General features: G+C 37.4%; 1 pseudogene across 1 annotated transcript; it reads left to right on the top strand.

Moving 5' to 3' along the window:
* The first annotated feature begins 2,172 nt into the window (after nucleotides 1-2,172).
* LOC144555864 (large ribosomal subunit protein uL4 pseudogene) lies at nucleotides 2,173-11,745 on the top strand (annotated as a pseudogene). The gene is made up of 3 exons (XR_013512144.1): nucleotides 2,173-3,344; nucleotides 4,075-4,181; nucleotides 11,739-11,745. The product of XR_013512144.1 is annotated as a large ribosomal subunit protein uL4 pseudogene (transcript).
* The last annotated feature ends 873 nt before the right edge of the window (nucleotides 11,746-12,618 follow it).

Raw genomic sequence — 12,618 nt, 5'->3', positions numbered from 1 at the left:
CGAGTTTATAAAAAAAAAATCCAAATGACGTTTATAAACAAAATACCGTTGTATGCTTACTGTTTGCTTGGAGATAATTGGATTATTTGATTATTGTCGACATATATCATTTGTTCGAAGATAGGCAAACAAACACAATAAATAATAAATGCATTTTAAAATAATAATATGAATAATTCTTGAATAATATTAGGCTTTTGACTAAACAAAATATCGATCGTTGTACGTCTACCGTCGAACGAAAACTTAAACTGGATTTTTGAGGCCTTAAACGACGTTTTTTTGAAATTCTGATGCTTTGAATACCCAGGAATGATCCCCGGGTAATATTCAGATCCGTCTCGTCCCCCCCTTTCCAAAAAGTCGTCATACGCGCAAATCTGACTTTCTTAGCCAAAGTTATGGCTATTTAAAGTTTTTTCGAAAGCTAAATTTCAGAAATTCATAACTAACTGTAGAAAAATTCAAATAAATTGAAATTTGTGTCAATTCTGTGTATTTTGAATACTCTACATGCTGGTGTAATCGCTTTTTCAGTTTGGTCCCTATATCAATCTATACTTGCTGATTTACTAGCAAAGGTCAAATTTGATATTTTTAGTGCGTTGCACTATACCAGCGGTCTTTGTCTAGTGCTTGGCTGTTGAGTTTGGACTTGGTACCATAGCAGAGGTCTAGGATGCTATAGCGCACTATTGCGCCGCAATAGTGCGCAATTGAGCGCTATTGCGCTGCTATAGGCTGTTATTGCGCGCTATTACGCCGATATAACGCGCTATTTAGAACCTTGTTTTAGACATACAACGATCGGTATTTTGTTTATAAACGTCGTTTGGGTTTTTTATTTTTTATAAACTCATTTTTCTTATAATATATGTATATATAATATAATATACATGTATATATATGTATATATAATATATGTATAGTAAATGAGTTTATAAAAAAAATTGGAAAATTCTATTTTTGAAAAAAAAAAATCCGGATCCAAAACCGGAAAATTTTTATCCGGTTTTAGATTTGAGTTTCGGAAAAAAAATTTCCGGTTTTGAATGTTGAAACCGGAAATTTTTTTTCCGATTTGGGTAGTTTTGGAAAAACAGAACCGAATTGGTTATTTTTTATAATTTTTTTTATTTTTTTTATATAAATAAAAAAATCGGTTATGTTCTTGTGTAACGTAATACTAGTATCATATTCGTGCGTTGCAACGGAGACATATTATAAGAAAAAAAAATCAAAGAAAATAATAATAATTATTCAAAAATTAAGACACATGTTAATAGAAAATTTATATGATGTTGTATTTTTAATTAACTTTAATTGTGATCACTAATAACAATTTGATGATGTGATGATTCTTTATTTTTAAGTACCAATGATATCAAATAATAGCTCGTTTCAAATCTAATATCAAATATCGTACAACAATTTAATATCAACATATAATATGATATCAAAAAACATAAATAAAAAGTGTTATCGTGTGTATGTATAGGATACACATAAACACACACATATTATAAGAGAAATATATATTCACACACATGTTCCAATTTATATTCTTCTTTGTTTCCAATTTATATTCTTCTTCTTCTTTGTTTTCAATTTAGAATATACACACACGCACACACATTGATATATTATATATTGAAAATATATTCTAAATTGCCTACAACAATATGTATAGAAACAAAGAAAGAGAAATAAGGAAATAAAAAAAAAATGATTTTCATTGTGATCCGTACGTATAGAAACAAAGAAAAAGTAAGGAAACAAAGAATAAAAAAATTGAAGGTGGAGTTTTCTCAAGAGGAGAAATATGGAAACAAAGAAATAAGGAAACGGATAAATATATCGCTAAATTTCAGAGTTTGTTCAATTTTAATTGTAACGTATCGTGTGGCAGCACATGTGATGAGTATGTTTTTAACTAAATTTAGACTTTTATACATAAAACATATGCATTTAATCTAAAGAAGACAAATTATGTAATTGGAGGGTTTGAGATCAAATCTGAAGTTTCATCTTTCAATCGTAGCCGTTAGCGGATCGGACACCCAACGTGCTTAATAATATAATGGAGATAAGTATCAACGGGTGGGATTAATTGCGACCAAAACCCTGCTCTGCTCCTAATATAAGCATCCTCCTCCAGTCCTCAGCCCGCCTCCTTTCAGCCGAAATTCTATACCCCGTTTCTCACAACCCTAAACCTACGAATGGCGCCCGCCACCGCCTCCGCTCGCCCCCTGGTCTCCGTTATATCCCTTGAAGGCGATATGGCCGTCGACGGCGGTAAGAAAGCCAACTCTGTTTCATTGCCCGAGGTGCTCCGAGCCCCGATCCGCCCCGACGTAGTCCGAATGGTTCACGGATTTCTCTCCTGCAACAAGCGCCAGCCTTACGCCGTCTCCAATCGTGCCGGTCACCAGACCTCCGCTGAGTCATGGGGAACTGGTCGCGCCGTGTCTCGTGTACCACGTGTCCCTGGTGGTGGAACCCACCGTGCTGGCCAGGGTGCCTTCGGAAACATGTGCCGTGGTGGTCGCATCTTTGCCCCGACTAAGATCTGGCGCCGCTTGCACAGGCGCGTGAATACCCATCTCCGCCGATACGCCGTGGCCTCCGCTCTCGCAGCCTCTGCTGTGCCATCACTTGTCATTGCTAGAGGCCACAAGGTTGACACAGTGCGTGAACTCCCCCTCGTGATCTCTGATTCGATTGAATCAGCTGAGAAGACCTCTGCTGCTATCAAGATCCTGAAGGATATTGGTGCCTATGCTGATGCTGAGAAGGCTAAGGATTCCGTCCAGATCCGTCCTGGCAAGGGTAAGGCGCGCAACCGCCGTTACATCAACCGCAAGGGTCCTCTGATCGTGTATGGTACTGAGGGATCCAAAATTGTGAAGGCCTTCAGCAACATTCCAGGTGTTGATGTGATCAATGTGGAGCGCCTCAACCTGCTCAAGCTAGCTCCAGGTGGCCATGTTGGCCGGTTCATTATCTGGACCAAGTCGGCCTTTGAGAAGCTTGACTCAGTGTATGGCACCTTTGACAAGCCGTCAGAGAAGAAGAAGGGCTTTGTTATTCCAAGGCCGAAGATGCTGAATGCCGATTTGGCAAGGATCATCAACTCTGACGAGGTGCAGGCTGTGGTGAAGCCCGTCAACAGGGAGGTGAAGAGGAGAGAGCTGAAGAAGAACCCGCTTAAGAGCATCAGTGCCCTGTTGAAGCTGAACCCATACGCCGCGACTGCGAGGAGGATGGCTCTTCTGGCTGAAGCACAGAGGGTTAAGGCAAAGAAGGAGAAGCTCCAGAAGAAGAGGAGCCCGCTTAGCGCAGTAATGATTTCCATCTCATTTTTTTTGTTCATATATCTTCTTAACTTAATTTGCTAGTGTTGTTTCATGCTGTGCTACTTGGTATTATATACTCACTGTTAGTTGTTACTGTATAGTACTTTTAGTGTTAATATTGTTGGCTAGTGTTGTTACATTTTTAATTGGTTGTTAGGACTATGTTTTTTTAACATGTATAACAACAATCTGCTTTTGATTGTCAAATTGGTCAAGGCCTCGCTAAAGTTTGAAGCAATGAGCAATGAGCAAAAGTAAAATTTATTTCCCTTCATGGTTTGGAAGTTAGATGGCTAAATTGTTCTAATCAGTTATCTTCTTCTAATATCCAAATGTCTGTGTAGTATTTGGTGGTCTGTTGTCACATAATGTTGCTTGGATTGTATTACCTCAATCAAACAACTCTGGATTATTAGTCTGTGTAGCCGAAGTTTAACTAAAGACCTGTCTTAATCAGATTAAAGAAAGTGCAGTAGAGGTTTTTTTATACAGACCTGATGTATTCTGGTTTAATTGGGTCTCTGTTTGTTAGGTCCTACCCTATCATTAGTGAGAACCATTTATCCTTTCCCTGTGCTGTAATTTTTGTTGCTATATATATATATATTATGGTTGGCTTATGTATGTCTAATTGTTTGCCTGGAACTGCTATTTTGTGATAATTTGCTCTGTACTTGATATGTATGTTGTTAAATGTTTGCTTGATTTGTGACAGGAGGAGAAGGCAAAGAGCAAGGCAGCTGGAAAGGCATGGTACAAGACCATGGTTTCCGACAGTGACTACACCGAGTTTGAGAGCTTCTCAAAGTGGCTTGGAGTGACGTCAACACAGTGAGAACTAATTCCCTGCATTTAGAAGTAATTTGAGGTTGTTCATAGATCGGCTTATCGAATTTTCTGTGTTTTTGTGTTGCCATGTCAAGACCATAATCTGATAAAAGTTTTTGAGAACCTTTGTTCTTTAGTTTTTTTTTTTTTAGATAGTTTGGTTTTGGATGAACGAGACTTTTTGTTATCATGTTGAATAGTCCTGTTCGGATTATGTTGTTGGCTGGTACTGCTTTTATTTAATTTGGCAGCTCCAAAGGTCTCGGTACAATAATTTTTTTTCTACTGTGTATTGCATAATGAAATTGAGCAATTTACATGAGACTAATTGCCACTTTTACTGTTTGACCAAATACACATTGATAACTCTCCTAATACGTTCTTTGATTTTTCGAAACTAGGAAAAGTTGTGTTCTGTGCTATGTGGTTTTCATTGAAGTGAGAATAGCAAGAAAGATACTAGAAAAAAATTAAAATTTTATGCTATCTGCTGTTTTAATATATATAGCCATCAATTACAGAGTCAATCAAACAACAGTCAACCTAAAACTAATTTCTGTTCCAATTCCTTTATTTTGCGGAGAAAAGCCCTGACACTATTACATTCAGTAGCATACCATTATTCAGAATTACAAACATACAGTTACAGAGATCCCTTATACCAGTACTCAAACACACAACTACATGCATCCCTCGTACCAATATATATATATATATATAAAAAAAAAAAACACAGCTGCGTACGTACCTAATAATTGAGTTATGCCTTTCATTTAAAAATTGTGTACGATAACCCTTTCGGAGGCCCGTCCTCAAAAGGCTAGAAACGATTTTGTAAATCTTCTAATAAGTAAATACTATCTATTTGATATTATTTTATTGCTTGCCTGTTAAAAAATTATGAGATATTTATTATATTGCGTTTTAAGTTCAAATTATAACACTAAACTAAACATTCATGTACTTTGTAAAATCCACTAAAATTCAAAAATTAAGCACATGAATGACAAACAGCAAAAAACAACAGCCTCCAAAACTAACAACATAACGAAAATCCGATTGAATATTGATTTGTAAAATCCACTCAAATTTAAATCCCTTGATGAAAATCCGATTTGATATTGCTTTGTAAACTAACAGCCTCCAAAAACTAACCTAATGACAAAACAAGCTTAATCACAAAGTGCAAATATGTCCCTACAAAAAGTAAAAATACTAAATCATACAATTAAGCACTAAAGACCCTTAGAACTTCTAATTCTCCACTGTCACCATTTGAAGAGGCTGAGTGAATCCTTCATCTTCCAAAGCTATTCCTTCTCCAGTTTTCTAAAGAAAGCCTGATACCATAAGATGGAATATTGTTACTTATTTAAATAAACAAGTTAGAAAGTCAATTTCATTTCTGATGACCAGAATAGATGCATCCTCTGATATCCGAATCAGCAGCTTTCAAGTCCCTAATTTTAGCAAAGTACGACTGAACATAGAGAACCTCTCAGAGTTTTGATATTGCAACAATTTAAGTCAGGACATAAATTAACTAATCACTGGGGTACTGTATTATTACAGCAGATAACTGTACACAATGCTTGATGCTAACAAAAAAAGTAAATTAAATAAATAAAATTACAGGAAGAAGGCCAAACATTTATTGAAAAAAATAGTCTATCCATGTCCTCTAAAAGCTTCTATTTCCAGTCCTCCCAGTATTCTTCATCACAATTTAACAACTCAAACTGGATATGCTTATTTCATATAACTAGGGGTGAAAACGGAGCGGATACGGAGCGGATAATGCTGATACCATATCCGCATCCGTCGGATAATGAGCGGATACGAATACGGATACGGATAGTAAACGGATATCAAAATTCAAAACCAAATCCGCCTTAAACGGATACGGATACGGCACGGATAATCCACGAATACGGATACAAACGAATAATTATCGGATAATCGAATCACATAAACCTTATATACAACTAATATGAGGAATACAAAAATAATATAAAGATACAAAATTTGTTATATTAGATAATAAACAGAAAGAAAATATAATGAAAATTAAAAACAAATTAGAAATAAATAAAAGATTTGGAATGGAGAACAACGGAATAGAAGAAATTGAAGTGAAGGAAAAATAAAAGAATAAGCTCTGTTAAATAGCCAAGAAGTGCTCTAATAACACAAAACAGTGTTTGGTATAGTGGATATGTGCCTTGGTTCTTAAACATGATGGCTTGGGTTCGATTCACGCTAATAGCACTTTTGAATACTTTTCAAATAATTTCGCTGGTTCAGCCTTCACGGGTAGCGCCAGCAGAACAGTTGCGGGTTCGGATCCTTCACGGGTAGCGCCAGCAGAGCAGTTGCGGGTTCGGATATATTCAGATATCCGTTCCGTTTACGGGTAGCGGAATTTATCCGAATCCGTATCCGGATATAGTATGGATATTAAGAAATTATCCGGATCCGGATCCGTGAATTATCCGCTCCGGACAAAACGGATACGGAGCGGATTCGGATCGGATAATCCGACTCCGTTTTCACCCCTACATATAACCCATTTTCCTGCAACTCTTTTCTCTATTATAAATTGTAGCAAAATCAGAAAAATGCAAACATGGCCTGGTTCAGGTATTTTAATAGCAGAATCACCTTCTTTAGCTTACAATCTCTATGACAAATGTCCCAGGTACTTTTGTCAATTACAGTGACATTACTTACAACTTTACCGGACCCCATGTGATATATAATCTAGTGATAGCAATGTAACAACCAACAACTACGGATAAGTGATAACGGTTGCATATTGTGCGCTCTTTGTGGCCATTTTCTCGAGCTTGATTAGTTAGTTGTTTTTTTTTGGTTTGGTTGTGACATTTATGTATAGTGCTAGGTTGAGGAATAGACAACCTAGAATCTTGTATATATTTTTAACAATTTTTTTTATCAATATATTGTTTGCGACAATTTGTCGCTGGCCTTCAAGTAGTATGGAATTACCTATTAAGATATAACTATGCCTTATCTCTTATTTAATTAAATATAAGATGTTGGAAGTTTGCTATAATTGAAAATTGCTTAATTTTAAACAAAATGATAAAATATAACTAATTCATGCTTTTATAGTATCAGTTTATTAAGTATTTATTTAAATGATGCTAAGGAAAATTTATAATTTAATTCTCCAGTGGTAGTATCATATACCTCACTTTTGAAACAACCATTATAGCATTCGTACAGAGGTAATTCATCACTTTTGAGATTAATCTAAAGATTAACAGAGAGAGAAGAAGAGTTGAGAAATTGATTTTATTCAATCTTGGCATCTTCCTCAAAAGATTACAGAATAAGAAACCCTAAACCCTGTTAGTTACTTAGTTACTATGTGGTGTTGTATTATCGATAATGTCATGCGCGAATATTGTTATTTTTAAATTCTTATAAAAAAACTTCATTTATGTTATTATTGTTGATTTCTTATTATTTATATTTATTAATTTCTAATAAATAGTTATGATTTTATATATCAATATTTATCAATAAACCCCATCAAATTCACAAAAAATAGATATACTTTCATCGTTTTCTAGTGTAATTTGACTTGTTATACTTGTAAATAGATAATTCAAGTTTGTCTCCCTTTACTACTTATGTTACAGCTACTCCTGATTCTATATTATGAGACATGCTCCAATCTATATTTAGTACCCAAGTTCAGCTTTTTGTACTTATTTGTGTTTTCAACTATATAGTATTAATTGTTTGATTCTCATCAAACTCAATTTCTATAATTCTATTTTCAAACTTTTACAAATAAAACAAAAAAAAAATAATCAATGTTCCAAATTATCATTCCAAATTGGGTAATCTAACAAAGGTTAAAATGTGCATCAAAGAATAACCACTCATTAAATAGATACACAATGCAACATTAGTCTAAAAAATTAGATATCAAATTAAAATAAGAAAATAACAATACAATACGGAAACATTAAAAGAAAGAAAAAGTACAATCATCTGCAACACTAAGTTAAATAATTGACATGATCAAAATAAGTATCAAAACCACTGAAAGTAAAATCAATAACAAAAGTTATAAGCTGATTTACAATTCTTGGACTCTACATATAATGCGTGCGTGGCATAACTCAATACTTTTCTTGAAAAAGAGGTTCATCATTTTTTTGAACACTGCACAAATCAAAAGGCTTTCAGAACCAGCCTGGTGAGCAAGGCCGATAGCCCGTTCTACCTTAAGGATCTTCGCCACATTTTCCAAACTGTCATATAAACCATTGCATGACTTAATGAGATGTTTTACATCAAATACGTCATGGCCAAAATAGACAGTGATGCGGTATAGGAACTTTTGCAAATCATCCGGCAGCTCTTGTCCAGACATGATCTTTATTAAAAATGCAAGATCATAGGCCCCATGAAAAGTTAACCATGTTTTATCAGACATGAAAATTGGTAACCTAGATTCCCAAAATAGCTCTGCAAATATATCTGGGTCAACACCCTCAGTTTTATTCTTCAAAAAGTCAATTCCTTATAATTTTAACAACTCAATTGAGCTCGGATCCTGTGAATCAATCTCGGGGTCAAATCCACGAAAATTAAATTCCGAAATCATAGAATCATCGCTATCTCTATTGGAAAGAGTAACCCCTAGTTGTATCAATTTAAGGTTATCAACATTTGTAACGTTGCTCGGGGGAGAGGTTCCTAGGTGTGCTATGGTCTGGTACACCAACCCAAGAAATTCGATATCGATCGTCACATACCGATATGAGTCAGCAACCTGATTTATGATTGCAAATTCTATTGCAAGATTATGCTGGAAAACAGGTCGCATCTGTGCTGCCCGACTAGACACTGCTTGGTGAAGAGCCATGCAATTTTAGCATATGTGGAAATCCAATAAAGGAGGCGCAATTGTGCAAGCGTTGTTTATTAGAAGTTTAGAACCAGGGGGGCAGACCTAGGATTTTCGTCGGGGGATATCGAATCGGATCTAAATAGCTTATCGGATTTAAATCCATTAACTAATTAGGTACTCGATAAAAAAACAATGTTTTGACTTATATTTTCCAATACACTAACTTATAATTAATATTACCAATCATAATTCAAGAAATTTATTTTTATTTTAACACTAAATTTAACCCGAATTACAAATCAAACATTCAGACAGGGGCAAAAAATTTCCAGGGAGGGGCAAAATTGTTTGGTACCAATAGATCACCACTAAAACTCGAAATCCAGGGGGGGCCGCTGCTAGGGGTGCAAACGGGTTGGATATTATTCGACCGTATCCGACTCCGTATCCAAAAATTTAATACGGATATCCGATATCCGAATATCCGTGCGGATACGAATACAGATATGGTTTTGAATTTTAATTATCTGTATCCGAATAGTAGATATATATTATATAATTTAATATGAATTATGAAAAAAAATTATGTTATTCACTATTATAAAAAACGGATATCCGTATCCGGTTAATATCCAATCCGTATTCGTCTAATATCCGATTCGTATCCGTATTCAGAAAATAAAAATGGATACGGATATAGTTTTACTACTATCCGATCCGTATCCAATCCGTTTGCACCCCTAGCGGCTATCCTCCCTACAGTAGATCCGCCCTTGTTTAGAACTATTAATGAAAAATAACAAGGCGGTCAGGAGAATAACAAAGAGGAAAATGCGAAATGTTGAAGGCGATTTTTTAGGCGATTTTTTAGGAGATTTTTTAGGCGATTTTTGCAAAAAGAGAAAAAGAGAAAAAAGAAGAAAACATCAAGAAAAAAAAAAAGTAGAAAAAATCCAAAAAAAAAAAAAAAAAAAGAGAGAGCAAAAAGTAATAATTTCTGTTTAGATCATGTCGGAAGCCTGTAGTCGCCGATTGGGCCTGATGAGAACTAAATTCTTACAAACAAATCAAGCGCCATTGATGGCGACCCAATCCATACTAGGCCCAGGCCCACGAAGTTCATATCAACAAGTTCTTGTAAGTAACCCTACTGTATCATCCGTCTATCCGAAGGCTCCAATCGTCTCAAATCCAGCGTTAGTTCGTAAGAGAATTGCGGAGATCCGTGCGAAATCTACACCTAACCATCCCGTCTGCATGAAATGCGGAGATCGTGGACACCTGGCCAAACAATGTCGCAATAAACAACTGTGTTTTGCTTGTAATAAAGTAGGGCATCGTGCATCGGAGTGTCGTTTCATCTCCCATCCGAGATCATTACGCCCCCTCCACTCGACAATTCTGCTACAGTTCCACTCCCAGAGCGAAACCCTAGATCGATCGCGGTGCCTCGACCGCGACTACCTAACCTGTCCGCCATGGCGACTACACCTCTAGTTATGCTTGAAGCAACACCTAGATCTCTGGCGATCGAGGCAAATCTCATGATGAGCTTCATTCTTGACAACATTGCTGCCTGGGGGCCGGACACGGTGGAGCGTGTGCTTCGGAGCAAGTTTCGCAACCATCTCTGGGTGGCGTCTGTCTTCGATGAGTACAAATACCTTATCAAAGCTCCTAACCCGACCTGGTTGGATTCAGTCGCGAATCGCGGCTATCTCCGACTAGATGATGTCCAGTTTCCGATCATCGCCTGGGATAAGAGTTTCGGCGAAGGTCTGCCGTTACAGAATGTTTGGGTACGGATCTATAACTTTCCCATTATGCTAGATGAATTTTCTGAGTATGATCGGGTTTTGAACCCTTTTGGTGCATATGTGCAAGAAATTGATAGTGCTACAAGGAGTGGGTATGATGTTCGTTTTGTGAGGTTGAAATTGGCAGTCTGTGATCTCAAGTTGTTGCCAAAAACTCATACGGTACCATACCGTGATCCTTCTGGTGCCATGTCTAAGTACATCATCGACATAGAAGTGGAAACGGATCTTACTGAACCTCTCAATGCCTGGGCCAGTCGCAAGAGGGGCCGACCTTACCCAAATGGTACTGAATTTGGGGAAAGTGAACGCCGCGATGCCAATGGTAACCCTCTCTAGCCTGGCAATCAACCACAAGTAAATAATCCCCCTCCTCCTCCACCTCCACCAGGAGGAGGAAGTATCCGCATGGTACAAACTCTAGATAAGGGTAAAAGCCCTCTTGAGTCTGAAGTATCCGCATGGTACAACCACAGCTGAATTTTCTTCAATTCCTGAGTACTGGTACTGTGACTGAAAACACCATAGATCCAGATGCTCCATCTGGCTCTGGTGTCCATTCTACTCCTTTTGGTATTTTCCCCCCTCCTACAATACCTCCTCAAGCTCCTGCCTCTGTCCCAGCTCTAAACCATACTCTCTCCACTGGTCCTTCACCAGTCTTGCATCCTACCCCACCCAGAGCTTCCTCCCCCAGTGCTGACATTCCCAGTAATACCACTGTACCCTCTCCTCAGGAACCCTCCCCTCAACCTACTGATAATACACCAGTACCTACTGATACTACACCACAGGAACACTCTCCACAACCTCAAACACCTCACCCTGCCTCCCAGGACCCAGACAGTGAGGATGATGAATCTATCTTAGCTCAAGCCATTAGACTTAAACTTATCCCTCCTCCTAAGGCTGCCAGTGTTCCAGCCAAAGCTGAGATGACCTGGGAAGAGCGTTTGAAGAAATTCCCCCCATACCATAGGAAGAAGTATACCTGGGGCCGTAAGCCTAAGAAAACTCCAGCACCAAAACAGTTCTCTCTTAAGTCAAAAACCCAGTTCAAGAAACCCAGGGCATCTCAATCTGGTACCAAAGGCTTTTCGGGTACCAGTTCTGGTAAACAGACAAGCGCCGGTGGTACCTCTGGCATTAAATCCAGACTCAGGAGTGCCTCACAAGCTGGTGGGGCCTCTGATTCTCCTATCCATCTTTCTGATTCTGACGAGAACCATCCAGACTCTGTTCCTACTGCTGACACACCTGAAGTCCAGGACAACAACCCTAGAAGGAGCCTCCGTTTCACTGTGAAAGGAGACAATGACCCCATCCTCAATAAAGCACAGAAGAGGAAACAGGCCTCTGGTAGCAGCCGTACAGGTATCCCACTACTTAATAGCTTTCCTTATTCTAGGTTAACGGTAGATCAAATAATAGAGTTGTTTAGAGTATATCAGATTAGTTTTGGTAATACTCTAGATGATAGTAAACTCATCATAGATTGTATTCAACGAATGGATAGAGCTAATTTTGAGTTAGTCATTAAGAATACTCTTAGTCAGCCCCGTAAAGATCAACAGTTAGCAATTTTAGATATACAGCAAGTAGTCGATTCAGAGCACAATGTAGTTATTAAATGAATATACTTAACTGGAATTGTAGGGGATTAAATTCTAGTAGTAAACGTCAACGTCTTAGAGATATGATAGTAGAGCACAAAATAGATATT

The sequence above is a fragment of the Carex rostrata genome, chromosome 6, assembly GCF_964058835.1.
Source record: "Carex rostrata chromosome 6, lpCarRost1.2, whole genome shotgun sequence".
Taxonomy (NCBI): Eukaryota; Viridiplantae; Streptophyta; class Magnoliopsida; order Poales; family Cyperaceae; genus Carex; species Carex rostrata.
Note: the sequence above shows the minus strand (reverse complement) of the source record. Positions and strands in the feature narration are given on the sequence as shown.